This window comes from Lactuca virosa, chromosome 1 (assembly GCF_052849685.1).
Source record: "Lactuca virosa cultivar CGN04683 chromosome 1, Lactuca_virosa_CGN04683_v6, whole genome shotgun sequence".
Taxonomy (NCBI): Eukaryota; Viridiplantae; Streptophyta; class Magnoliopsida; order Asterales; family Asteraceae; genus Lactuca; species Lactuca virosa.
Window position 1 is genome coordinate 197,259,268 of NC_136426.1, and position 6,588 is coordinate 197,265,855.

Genomic DNA, 6,588 nt, shown 5'->3' on the forward strand with positions numbered 1-6,588 from the left:
GGAAATAACGGATGGCTAGAGGAACCTGAAGAGGACCCTGAGGAAGAGGAAGAGCAGGAAGAAGAAATTGAAGAGGGACGTGCGGAACCTGTGGCAGACGATGGAGAAGAAGTGTCTGGTGACGACAGCGATGATGATTCGGACGCAGAGTCCGTAGTCATCAACCCACCATACCCAGTGAGGGTGCCGGCTCACCGAATGGGCCCTAGTGGCCCTACACCTCCCTGGGGTATCGACATTTGGAGGTGGAGCTGACAGCAGGGACAGCGACCCCCGTTTGGCATGGCACGAGAGTTCTATGACTTGAGGGATGGAGGACCGGCTGACCGAGCACTTCCAGTCATGGTGAGACGATTGAGGGATACTGGCGATCTGGCTCAGAGCACAGCCGACCAGATGCACCAGATGCGAACAAGAGTTGCGAGGGTAGAGCAGGAAACGCGGGAGGTTATCCGGGAGTTCCACATGAGGCAGGTGAGGTGGGAGACTCGACTTCGAGACGCGGAGCGACAGGTGGCTCGCCTTCAGGGAGCACCCACTTCCTCAACACCACCCCCTGGCACATCCCACCATGACTAGGACTAGCCGTATCTTTCGTTAGTATTATGTTTATGTGTACTATGCTATGTACTATCGACCTTATGTTTAAGTGATCACACTACTCATAGGGTCGTCATGCTGCCGGATTTTATATTTCGCTATGTACTGTATGCCTTCTGGCAAATTTTCATGTATCAAAACAATTAGTATTAATGAAAATGCTTTATGTTTTATCATGATGTTGTCATCTGCTATGTGTTTTACTTGCTTGTTTTATGTTAATGCATGAAATTACTTAAATACACACTCGATACGCCTAGTCTAGGGGATTCCAAACTCGCAAAACAATAGACATTCAACATCTTTCCGTTCCATGACAGAAAGATGCCTCAAAGGCCCAACCGTGGAAACAACACAACACCAACCCCGCCGGAAATAAACTCAGTTGCATTCCAGACAGCAGTTTCCGCTGCAGTCACTGCAGCACTTGCGCAGATTCGCAATGGAAACAATAGAGAAGGCAACGGACAGGGAACCATAAGCACAAATCAAGGAACAAACCACGGAGCCGCATGAACATACACCTACAAGGACTTCACCAACGCCAAACCTCGAACCTTTAATGGGACAGGAGGCGTAATAGCCCTGAAGCGATGGATTGAGAAAGTAGAATCCGTTTTTGAAATCTGCGGGTGTCCAGATGAGTGTATGGTCAAGTTCGCAGCCTGAAAATTCATTGATCAAGCCCTCTCCTGGTGGAATAGCCACGTAGAGGCCATGACACTCCCGGTGGCGATCGCGATGCCCTGGGAAGAGCTTAAGGAAATGATGTTGGCATAATACCGTCCTAGAGGTGAAATTCAGAAGATGGAACAAGAGTTGTGGAACCTCACGGTTCAAAACTCCAATATCGACGCATACATATCCAGGTGTAGTGAGCTATCTCTTTGGTGTCCCGGAATGATCACCTCAGAAGGGAAAAAGATTGAGAGGTTTATCTGGGGATTGACTGCACCTATCCAAGGGAATGTTATTGCGGAAAACCCTGAGACGTTTGATAGTGCCAAGAGACTGGCCAAGAAATTGTATGATCATGGCAATAAGAAGGGTGCCAAAACAGTGGAAGCGGAGGTTAAGAAAGAAGAAGAGAGCAAGAAAGGGAGAAACAACAAGCGAAAGGGTAAACAGAACTCAAAATCATCTAAGAAGCAACAAACTGTGACTGTCCATGCTGCAACTCAAGCTACCACCACACCACATGCTCCAGCCTCATCCACGCCAAATGCTCCAAAGCAATATTCAGGAAATCTCCCCAAGTGTAACAAATGCAACTTCCACCATCATGGGGAATGCAGGGAGATGATTTGCACTAGGTGTAACTGGAAAGGCCATACAGCAAAGTATTGTAGGGCACAACTTCAACAAAACCAGATGCCAAACAACAACAACAACAACAACAACAACAATAATAACAACAACACCAATGTTGGGGCCAGTTATACCTGTTACGGATGTGGGAAAACTGGGCATTTCAGGCAAAATTGCCCCAACGCAAACAATCAAGGGGCAGGAGCAGCAGGGCGAGTGTTGACAATGGGTCAGGGTGAAGCAGTGCAGGACCTAGCCGTTGTCACCGGTACGTTCCTACTTAACAACTCGTATGCATGCATCTTATTTGATAGTGGGGAAGAGCGAAGTTTCGTTAGTAATAGATTCAAATACTTGCTAAATCAACAACCCCAGAAGCTCAACGAAGCCTTCATGGTGGAAATGGCTAATGGGAAAACTGAAACAACCAAAGATATCTATATAGGATGTACGTTAACACTAAACAACCGATCTTTCCAAATAAATTTGATGCCAGTAAATATTAGGAGTTTTGATGTGATCATCGGCATGGATTGGTTAAGCCCCCATCATGCCGATATTATGTGTCACGAGAAGGCCGTTCGCCTTCATCTTTCTAATCACGAAACCCTAATAATCTACGGAGATAAACCCAGTGCAAACCTTCGCCTTATCTCGTGTATCAAGGCACAAAAGTGTCTACAAAAGAAGAACTACGCATTCCTTGGTCATGTGGTGGATAAAACCGAAGAGGAAGCGAACATTCAAAACATCCCAGTGGCATGTGACTTCCCGGATGTGTTTCCAGAAGGACTTCCGGGAATACCCCCAAAACGACAAATCGAATTCCGAATCGACCTAGTGTCTGGAGCCACTCCAATCGCCAAATCACTCTATAGGTTGGCTCCTGTTGAAATGCAAGAATTGTCAAGCCAACTAAGTGAACTCTTGAATAAAGGATTCATAAGACCAAGCTTCTTTCCATGGGGAGCTCCGGTTCTTTTCGTTAAAAAGAAAGACGGATCCTTCAGGATGTGCATTGACTATAGGGAACTGAATAAGCTCACCATCAAAAACCGGTATCCACTTTCGCGAATCGATGATCTATTTGACCAGCTTCAAGGGGCTAGTTACTTTTCAAAGATAGATATGAGATGCGGTTATCATCAACTCAAATTCCGAGATGAGGACATTCCTAATACTGCTTTCCGAACTCATTATGGTCATTACGAATTCGTCGTGATGTCATTCGGTCTAACAAATGCCCCCGCTACATTTATGGACCTCATGAATCGAGTCTGTCGCCCATTCCTTAACAAATCCGTGATCGTTTTCATCGATGATATCCTCGTATACTCTCGAAGCAAAGAAGAGCATAGTCAACATCTCTGACAGATCTTAGAGACCCTTCGAGCTGAAAAGTTGTATGCGAAACTCTCCAAGTGTGAGTTTTGGCTCTGCAGTGTAAATTTCTTAGGACATGTTGTCAGCAAGGAAGGAATCCATGTAGATCCCTCTAAAGTCAAGGCCATTGAAGGCTGGGCAATTCCGACAACGCCAACATAAATTCGCCAATTCTTGGGTCTAGCAGGCTACTACCGAAGATTCATTCAGAACTTTTTTAAGATATCCAAACCCCTCACCACATTGACACAGAAAGGCATACCTTTCAACTGGACTGAGAAGCAAGAGACCGCCTTCCAAACCTTGAAGCAAGCCCTCTGTAGTGCTCCAGTGCTATCCTTACCGGAGGGAACCAAAGACTTCATAATTTACTGTGATGCTTAGAATCAAGGTTTAGGTTGTGTCCTTATGCAACACGGGAAGGTAATTGCATATGCATCCAGACAACTGAAAACACATGAAGTAAATTATACCACGTATGATCTTGAACTGGGGGCGGTGGTCTTCGCCTTAAAAATTTGGAGGCACTACCTATATGGTACCAAGTGCACCATCTTTATAGACCACAAGAGTCTCCAGCACATTCTGAATAAAAAAGAACTGAATATGAGGCAGCGAAGATGGGTTGAATTGTTAAATGATTATGAGTGTGAGATCAAATACCATCCAGGCAAGGCTAATGTGGTAGCCGATGCCCTGAGCCTAAAAGAGTATTCAAGTCGTCGTGTGAAGACTCTATCAATCACCATCCAATCTCATCTAGCCTCACAGATCAAGGAAGCCCAATTGGACGCATTGAAGCCGGAGAATGTCGCTAGTGAATCACTACGTGGAATGGAGAAGGAGCTCGAAGTTAAAGAGGACGGAACTTACTACTTCATGAATAGAATCTGGGTTCCCAAAATTAGGGAATTCAGAGAAGTAATCATGCATGAAGCCCACAAGATGCAATATTTTATTCATCCGGGGTCAGATAAAATGTATTTGGATATCAAGCAACATTATTGGTGGCCTAATATGAAGGCAGAGATAGCCACTTTCGTGGGCAAGTGTCTTACTTGCGCCAAAGTGAAAGTAGAATACCAAAAGCCCTCGGGACTATTGCAACAACCAGTGATACCCGAGTGGAAATGGGAAAGGATTACTATGGACTTCGTGACCAAATTGCCAAAGACTGCAGACGGATTGGATGCTATCTGGGTAATCGTCGATAGATTAACAAAATCCGCTCATTTCCTGCCAATAAAAGAATCCTACAAGACGGAAAAGCTGACCCGAATCTACATCAAGGAGGTTGTGAGACTCCATGGAGTGCCAGTATCTATTTTCTCGGATCGAGATAGCAGATTCACTTCAAGATTCTGGCAATCTCTTCAAAAGGCAATGGGAACACAGCTGGATATGAGCACTACCTACCATCCACAGACGGATGGTCAGAGTGAGCGCACCATCCAGACACTCGAGGATATGCTCCGAGCTTGCGTGATTGACTTTGGCAAATCATGGGATGCTCACTTGCCTCTGATAGAATTCTCCTATAACAACAGTTATCACACGAGCATCACAGTTGCTCCCTTCGAGGCTCTCTATGGTCGTAAATGCAGATCGCCCCTATGTTGGGCCAAGGTGGGTGACACTCAACTAGCAAGAGGGAAATCGCCGGCCAGTGCTCTTACAGGACCCGAAATCATCCGTGAAACGACCGAAAAGATAGTCCAAATCAAAGCTCGACTTCAAGCATCGCGAGGCCGACAGAAGAGCTATGCTGACAAGCGGCGAAAGCCATTCGAATTTCAAGTCGGGGATCGCGTGTTATTAAAGGTCTCTCCTTGGAAGGGAATGATTCACTTTGGGAAAAGAGGAAAACTGAACCCGCAATACATTGGACCGTTCGAGATTCTTACCCGGATTGGTCCAGTGGCTTATAAGCTGCAGCTACCTACCGAGCTCAGCAACGTACACCCAGTGTTCCACGTCTCAAATCTGAAAAAGTGTCTATCATATTAAACCCTTGTCGTGCCTTTGGAAGAGATTGAGATAAAAGAGAATCTCCTGTTCGTCGAAGAACCAATCGAGATTATGGATAGGGAGGTGAAGCGTACAAAGAAAAGACGCATTCCGATTGTGAAGGTTCGATGGAACGCTAAACGTGGACCGGAATTCACGTGGGAACGTGAAGACCAAATGAAGTAAAAGCAACCTCACTTATTCTTTCCTTCACAATCCTAGTTTTCAAAAGAATTTCGGGACGAAATTCCCTCTAACGGGGGGATGATGTCACAACTAGCATTTTAGCTAGGAAATTCTATTCTCATGTAATCATTCAACTATTGTAAAACATATACTCTAAGTAAATATCACTCAGTACTCATTTAAATGCACCTCGCATGTTCAACAAAGAGTCTGTAAGACACCGACACAACCAATCACCCAAGTTCCTGGAGTTGGGGTGGGTCAGGCGTGTTATCGGTGTGGCGAAGCTGGGCACTACAAGAGAGATTGCCCTAAGTCAAGGAATGCTGGCGGTGTAGGAAGAGTGTTGGCAATAGGGCAGAACGAAGTAATTGTTGGGTTTTCTACGCATCAAATACACTCTAAAACTAGGTAGCGGAAAAATCGAAACAACGATATACCTAAGTGTACATGCAACCTATGGATCTATGGCTTCATGCTAATTACATAAACCCTAGAAAACTAAAACATAAGTAAGAAAACATACCTCTTATGTAGCCCTTGATCTCCATGCTTGCGATCTTGAACCTCCATGAAGTTGCTTGGATGAAAGGATCCAAACCAGAATCCCTCTAATGGTATCACACCCAATGACACCAAAGAGTGGAATAAAAATAACTAGGAGAAGGGTCAATTTCACAAACCCAAAGGGGTTAGAAATCGTCCCTAAGAGGGGGAGGAAGAAGGGATGGCGAAACTTCAAGCCAAGGTACAAGGAGGAATGAAATCCCTAAGGCCCTATTTATAGCCTTGGATGCCTCCTAGGGTTTAGTACTCCTTCCCATGTGGGATGGAGGCCTAACCACGAAATTTCACTCCTTTCCCATGTGGGATGGAGTGATTTTCATCCAACCCTAATTCCATAAGGTTCTGGAACATTCCTGATTAACCAACTATCGATTAATGAACATTCAACCCTTTAATTAATTAAACTGTTAATTAATTCCCAAAATATATTTCCAAAATATATTTCCAATTAGTTTCTAATTAATTATTAACCATAATAATTAATAAACCAATTTCTCCTTTATTTATTCTACTCAATTTGGGTCTTGAGGGCAACCC